General features: G+C 40.2%; 1 protein-coding gene across 1 annotated transcript in view; it reads right to left on the bottom strand.

Annotated features, from left to right (window-relative positions):
* Nucleotides 1–250: 250 nt before the first annotated feature.
* The window catches only part of TRMT11 (tRNA methyltransferase 11 homolog), a 117,812-nt gene continuing 112,062 nt past the window's right edge, over nt 251–6,000 (bottom strand). The window contains exons 16-17 of the transcript XR_010126776.1: nt 2,066–2,120; nt 251–1,955 (exon numbers count right to left, since the gene is read on the bottom strand). The gene's annotated coding sequence lies outside the window, so the exon portion shown is untranslated. The remainder of the gene's footprint in view (nt 1,956–2,065; nt 2,121–6,000) is intronic.

Here is a 6,000-nt window from a genome sequence, read left to right as displayed (position 1 = left end):
AGTTTGGAAGCAGAACCATCTCCACTTGAGCCTCCAGATGAGAACTGAGCCTCAACTAACATGTTGATTGCAACTTTGAAGAGGACCAGTTAAGACATGCCCAATACCTGACCTACAGAATTATAATTACAGAAATATATGTGTGTTGTTTTAAGCCACTATGTCTGTGGAAATTTGTTAAGCAGCAATATATAACCCATACAACTTTAACTCAAATAAATACAAAGACAACTCGATTGTGCACTGTGGTGAATAGTATAAAAGACTCACTTTTAATCCTTAAGACAAAGCCAGAAACAAGAAGGAGTTTACAATCTGGATGGAAAGATTAAACAAAATTAAACAATATCATATGACAAATGAGAATTAGCATAGGACCATTTATGATCAATTGCCACATACATGAGGCAGGCATACATTCTCCAAGTATGCTGTGGGAAGAGAGGTCACTGGGTCCCAGGAAGAGTTTACGATGGAAGTCGAGGAAGTTCCACAGTTCTTACAGGATAAATAGAGCTTGCTTTGGCAGAGATGAGGAGTAACACGTTTGAGACAGGAAATAGAAAACAATTAACACACTCTGATCTCTGCAGAAATGAAAATGCCATTCTCTATGGGATGAACAATTATATAAGACAACAATTATATGACTTTGGCAAATTATTTTCTCTCTCTAAACCTCAGTTCCCTCTGCTGTAATACAGGAAAAGTAATGGTACCATCCTCAATAAGTTGTTTTGAAAGTCCAATAACAGAATTAAAGTGTGTAGCACAGTAAGAACCTGATACATATTTGCTATTATTATTGCCAATAGAACTTTTTTATACTTACTAGAAGAGAATGCAGTTCAGTAAAAGAATTGCCATTATACCAGACCCTTTAAGTCAGCTCAGAGTCAAGGTAAGAGTCTCAGCCTCTTCTCTGGGCCATTCCAAGGACACATTGCCTTCAGTTCCTGCTTCCTGCCTTCCTGCTTAGCATTGTTAGGCACTTTTATGACAATAAAGATTCTCATACTAAATCACTGGGCAACTCGAGAACAAAGGGCTTGTTTATTTCATCTTCTTAACTCTCACCAGGTCCAAAACCAAGCTTGGCATCTAGTAAATCCTCCTGAAGCAGTTTGCTTTTGTGTTTTTTCAACGATGAGGCCAGCATCGCAGGAGGCTGGGGACTGCGGGGGGTGGCAAAGATAAAGATATTGCTCAAAATTCATCCTATGTCCTTTGAAGTGTTTTGCTTAAGGTTTTAGAATTTAATCCCACCCTGTCCAGCTTCAGGGGAATTTTTCTGGCCCAGTTAATATAGTTAGTTCAAACTTTATTTTATTTAATATAGTGGTTGGCTACCACGGACACATTCTTTTCTTCTTTTCTTTCAGCGTTCATCTCAAGAGATGTTCCTTGTTTGCAAGTCTCTCCACAATAACTGCCATGATCAGCAGCAACCTGAGGAGGTCCATTCCACTTGTATGTTTGCAAGCTGCACTGCCTCCATGGAGAGAGCACCCATCCCCTCTCTTGCACCAAAAATTCAAATTTAGAAAGCACTACATCTATCAGGCATTTATAAACATGAGGCATATGTGAGTCTTCTGGTTAGCTGATGATATTTACAGTCTTCCTGTTGTTCAGCACTGACACTGGAATATAAGTCCCAGGAGTTTACTGGAATATTCACATATGGTCAAATATTACGGCATCTTGGTATATTTGAGATGCAGTGTGTTTTCACACAGACAATTGGCATCTGGCTTGAATGTTGAAAGGTATGGAGGGAAACGGACATGCCAATAGGAAATCAAAAGAACAGAGGAGCATGAAGAATGGCCTTTCTCCCAACCAAAAGAGAACTGGAAATGCGGCAGCTTCCTCAGATGATCAGCTGTCCACGTCTGAAAATTCAGTGTGCCTCCAGGGTATTTTCACTTAAAATTAATCCAGAATGTTGTTTCCTTCAAATAAGTGAAAAAGACCTGAACAACTGAGTTGATTTATTTTAAGAACTGAAGACTATAAGAAGAGGATGTGGAGGAAAGGCTTGAATTCCATCTCTACAACTTACCAGCTGTGTGTCCTTGGGCAAACGGCATAACCTCTCTGCACATTGGTTTCATCATCTATAAAAATGGGAACAGATACACCTGATGCTTCACTGCATTGGGTAGTTGTGATTCTGATTAATATGAAGTAACATATATAGTCTTATAAAATATAGAATGGTATTATTATTAGCTTCATTGAATCATTTTGTAAGTGGAATATATATAATTAATTTCAAAGTTATTATTAATTGTAGTAAACAATTTCTTGTCTGCTTAAGAGCACATCTTTTCTGGGAACTGCCCCCTCGACTATCTCCCTCCCAGTCCAGACTTCGTCAGCTTTGTAGGAGTCTCCATGCTGAATAACAAGGGTTCTCTACCCCTGGGCCACAAACCAGAACCTGTCCTTCGCCTGTTAGGAACCAGGCCGCACAGCAGGAAGTGAGCAGTGTGCTTCATCTGTATTTATAACTGCTCCCTACTGCTCACATTACCCCTGAGTAATGTGAGTAACCTCTGCCTCCTGTCAGATCAGCGGTGGCATTAGGTTCTCATGGAAGCGTGAACCCCACTGTGAACCATGCATAGAAGGCATCTAGGTTGAATGCTCCTTATGAGAATCAAATGCCTGATGATCTGTCACTGTCTCACATCACCACCACATGAGACCTGTCTAGTTGCAGAAAAACAAGCTGAGATCTCCCACTGATTCTACATTATGGTGAGTTGAATAATTATTTCATTATATATGACAAGGTAATAATAATAAAAATAAAGCGTTCAATAAACGTAAAGCACTTGAATCATCCCAAAACCACTCCCCTGACTCTTGTCTGTGGAAAAATTACCTTCCACAAAACTGGCCCCTGGTGCCGAAAAGGCTGGGGTCTGCTGTTGTATAGCACAAGTTCAGCCTGGCCACAGCTAATTGGGATGATATTCTTAAGGCTTAGCCATATTCCTGTCCTCAGGGTATGTGACAGCACATTCCTTGTAGCAAATCCATACAGCACATTCCTTGTAGCAAATTTTCTTGCTCAAGCTTGTTCAGGTCGGGTTTCTGTCACATGTGACAAGAAAGATTCCTAACACAATAACGAGCTAAGCATAAAAAATAGGGAAAATAATATTTTTAATGGAAAATAATGGAATAAGAAATGAGACTGCCTAAGCTATTTGGTTCCAGCTATTGAAATCTCAGCATTGTGACTAGACACACGACACAGCAAATCATAATCTCATAGTGCCTTAATACTAATCTATAAAACGTAAATTCTCACCACCCTCAGGATGCAAAAATGATCTCTTATATCACCAAATATAATTGAAACCAACTCAAGAATCTCATACTGGCTTGGTCCTCCACTTCTCCTTCCTCTGCATCATCTCCTGAGAACTCTAGAAGGCTTAAATAAATTAAAGAGGAGAGTCATCTAACTTTCAACTCAAAGCATGCAAAGAGTGTCACCGGTTGGCATGGTCTCTGGAAAGAGGGAAAAACTGCCAGCAGCACTACTCCCTTGGCACCATACTCCACCCAGGCTGCTGAGACCTGCCAGGCTCATGCTCAGCCAGGCCCCTCTGAGGTCCCAACTACCTACCAGGCTCCACACCCAGTCTGGTGCAGGTGCCCAGCTCTTCCAGACCCACATCCACTTCTTCTCTCATTCCAGTTTCAAAAATCAACTCAGGAGTCTGACTGCTTTCCTTTTCAATCTCTGGGATTTAAAAAATAAAAATAACAGTTGTGTATTCTACTTCTTTTTTGTTTTGTCTTTTGTTTTGTTTTGTTTTTTGAGACAGAGTCTCGCTCTGTCACTCAGGATGGAGTGCAGTGGCACAATCTCAGCTCACCACAATCTCCACCTCCCAGGTACAAGTGATTCTCCTACCTCAGCCTCCCGAGTAGCTGGGATTACAGGTGGCTGCCACCATGCCTGGCTAATTTTTGAATTTTTAGTAGAGATGGGATTTCACCACGTTGGCCAGGCTGGGCTTGCACTCCTGACCTCGGAAGGTAGAGGGATCCAACTTACCATCCATGAAGTAGATCAGAGTCATCTGGAAAATCTCAGCACTAAGTCACAACTGTCAATACACGGAAAGTCAATTACCTAAAGCCCATTAGTTCTCACAGCAGGTCACAGGTAGGTGGCCAAATTTTGATTGATGCACTAAATTTATTTTCATTTTAATACAGGATATGTAGAGCAAAACCATTACCCAGAGTCTTGCTGAGCAAGTAGAGAATGTGCAAGTGAGAGCAAAGATGTGCAGTGTTCACACCAAAGTGCACAGATTTACTGAAATCTGGGGAAAATTTTCTCCCCTGAATTCAAAATACAACACGTTTGAAGAAGTATACAATTCTATATAAATGCAATATATTCCTGAAGGACAACCAAATGATAAGAAGCTAACAATGAATAATTTAAGAATGCCACCAAGCTTCTAGCAATGAGAAGTAACTTCCAAAAGTGGGAGGCTGAGAAGCAACTCCTAGGTAGATTTAATCCTATGTGACAGCTACCTAATTATGTACCTACCAACTGTGAATGACACATAGCCAGTTCTCAGTACGTATTTGTGGAGTTAATGGATCTTGTTGAATGCCTACATTTTCTGAATTAATTAGTAGCTTAAACCCATAATTTCTTACCTACTTTAAAAAAAATCCCCTTTGTGGAAATTTCCTAAACTACTGAAACATGAAAGAACAAAATGGTGTATCCATCTGTTTATCTAGGCCCATGTGACAAACAGGGAAACTGATCCTTGAGTGATCACTAGAGTAAGGGAATGTCACAGAGATGTTAATATTCCTTAGTCAGCTTCTACTAACTACACTCTTCTCCAGTTTTTCATAGCCCCTCATCCCCCGCCAATCTCATTTCACAGATTTCTAACAAGCGAATAAAGAAAGGAGGTAATTGCAACAATGTCGGAGGTGAAAGACAGAGAATTCCTGCTGGGGAGAGGATGCAAACAGGTTGTACAGTCACTGTGGTCTATAGGGAGTGATTTGAGGTACTTTTTAAAAGCTCAGACCTTTATGGAACCAGAAATAACCACCATTCCTTCTTTTCCATTATAAAAATGCATCTGAAGTATGCTTTTATAAAAGGCAAATATGTCTAAAAGGAACATACAGGATTCACGTAGAATTATTCTTCAAAATTTAAATAGCAACTGAAACAAAGAGAAGACAAATTCTAAAGAGAGTGGAAGAGTTAGGAGTGGGCAGGACTGGGAGGAGGTGTCAAGACCTATGGGAGAGCTGTGCAGCGCCTGCCCCCGAGGAAATGAACGCAGCAGCAAACACATCAGGAGATCAGAGGTGGGAAGTGAGTGGACACCAAGCACAGTGAGTACCTCCAACTTAGCTTAGCGGGTAGGGAAGGCAGGGAGAAGGAAAGGATTTTTTCTCCAGGGTGGCCTTCTGAGGCTAGAGGTGTGACCCATCCAGAAAAACAGTGGGGAAACTCCAGGTTAGACCACATGCTCTTCCAGTTAGTGTTCTGGAAGAAATTTGGAATAATTCTTCAGGTCATTAAAATCCAGGGAAATTTTCAGGGAAATTATCCTACCCAGCACTTTGTAAAACCACTTACCATAAGAATAAACAAAAAGAGTATGGAGATGTTTCTTTAAAAGAATAAGAGGTATTTTTAAGTACTTTTCCCCACTTCCTCTTTCTACTCCCCACAACCCCAGCCCCTGCCCCAAGAACACACACACATTGAAATATAAAGATAGAAAGAGTTCAGGAATACAGGGCTTAAACAAATTTTACTCTTCATTAGCCAACTAAATCTTTATAGGCCAGAGAAGTAAAAATGAGATAAAATCTTGAAGTTCAGATTTTTTTTTAATTTCAATTGATTAAACAGTTTGAAAACACAAGAATTAAAAAAAAAAAATTCCTGAACCATGCTTCAGACACTTTTAAAAATAA

The sequence above is a fragment of the Pongo pygmaeus genome, chromosome 5, assembly GCF_028885625.2.
Source record: "Pongo pygmaeus isolate AG05252 chromosome 5, NHGRI_mPonPyg2-v2.0_pri, whole genome shotgun sequence".
NCBI lineage: Eukaryota > Metazoa > Chordata > Mammalia > Primates > Hominidae > Pongo > Pongo pygmaeus.
Note: the sequence above shows the minus strand (reverse complement) of the source record. Positions and strands in the feature narration are given on the sequence as shown.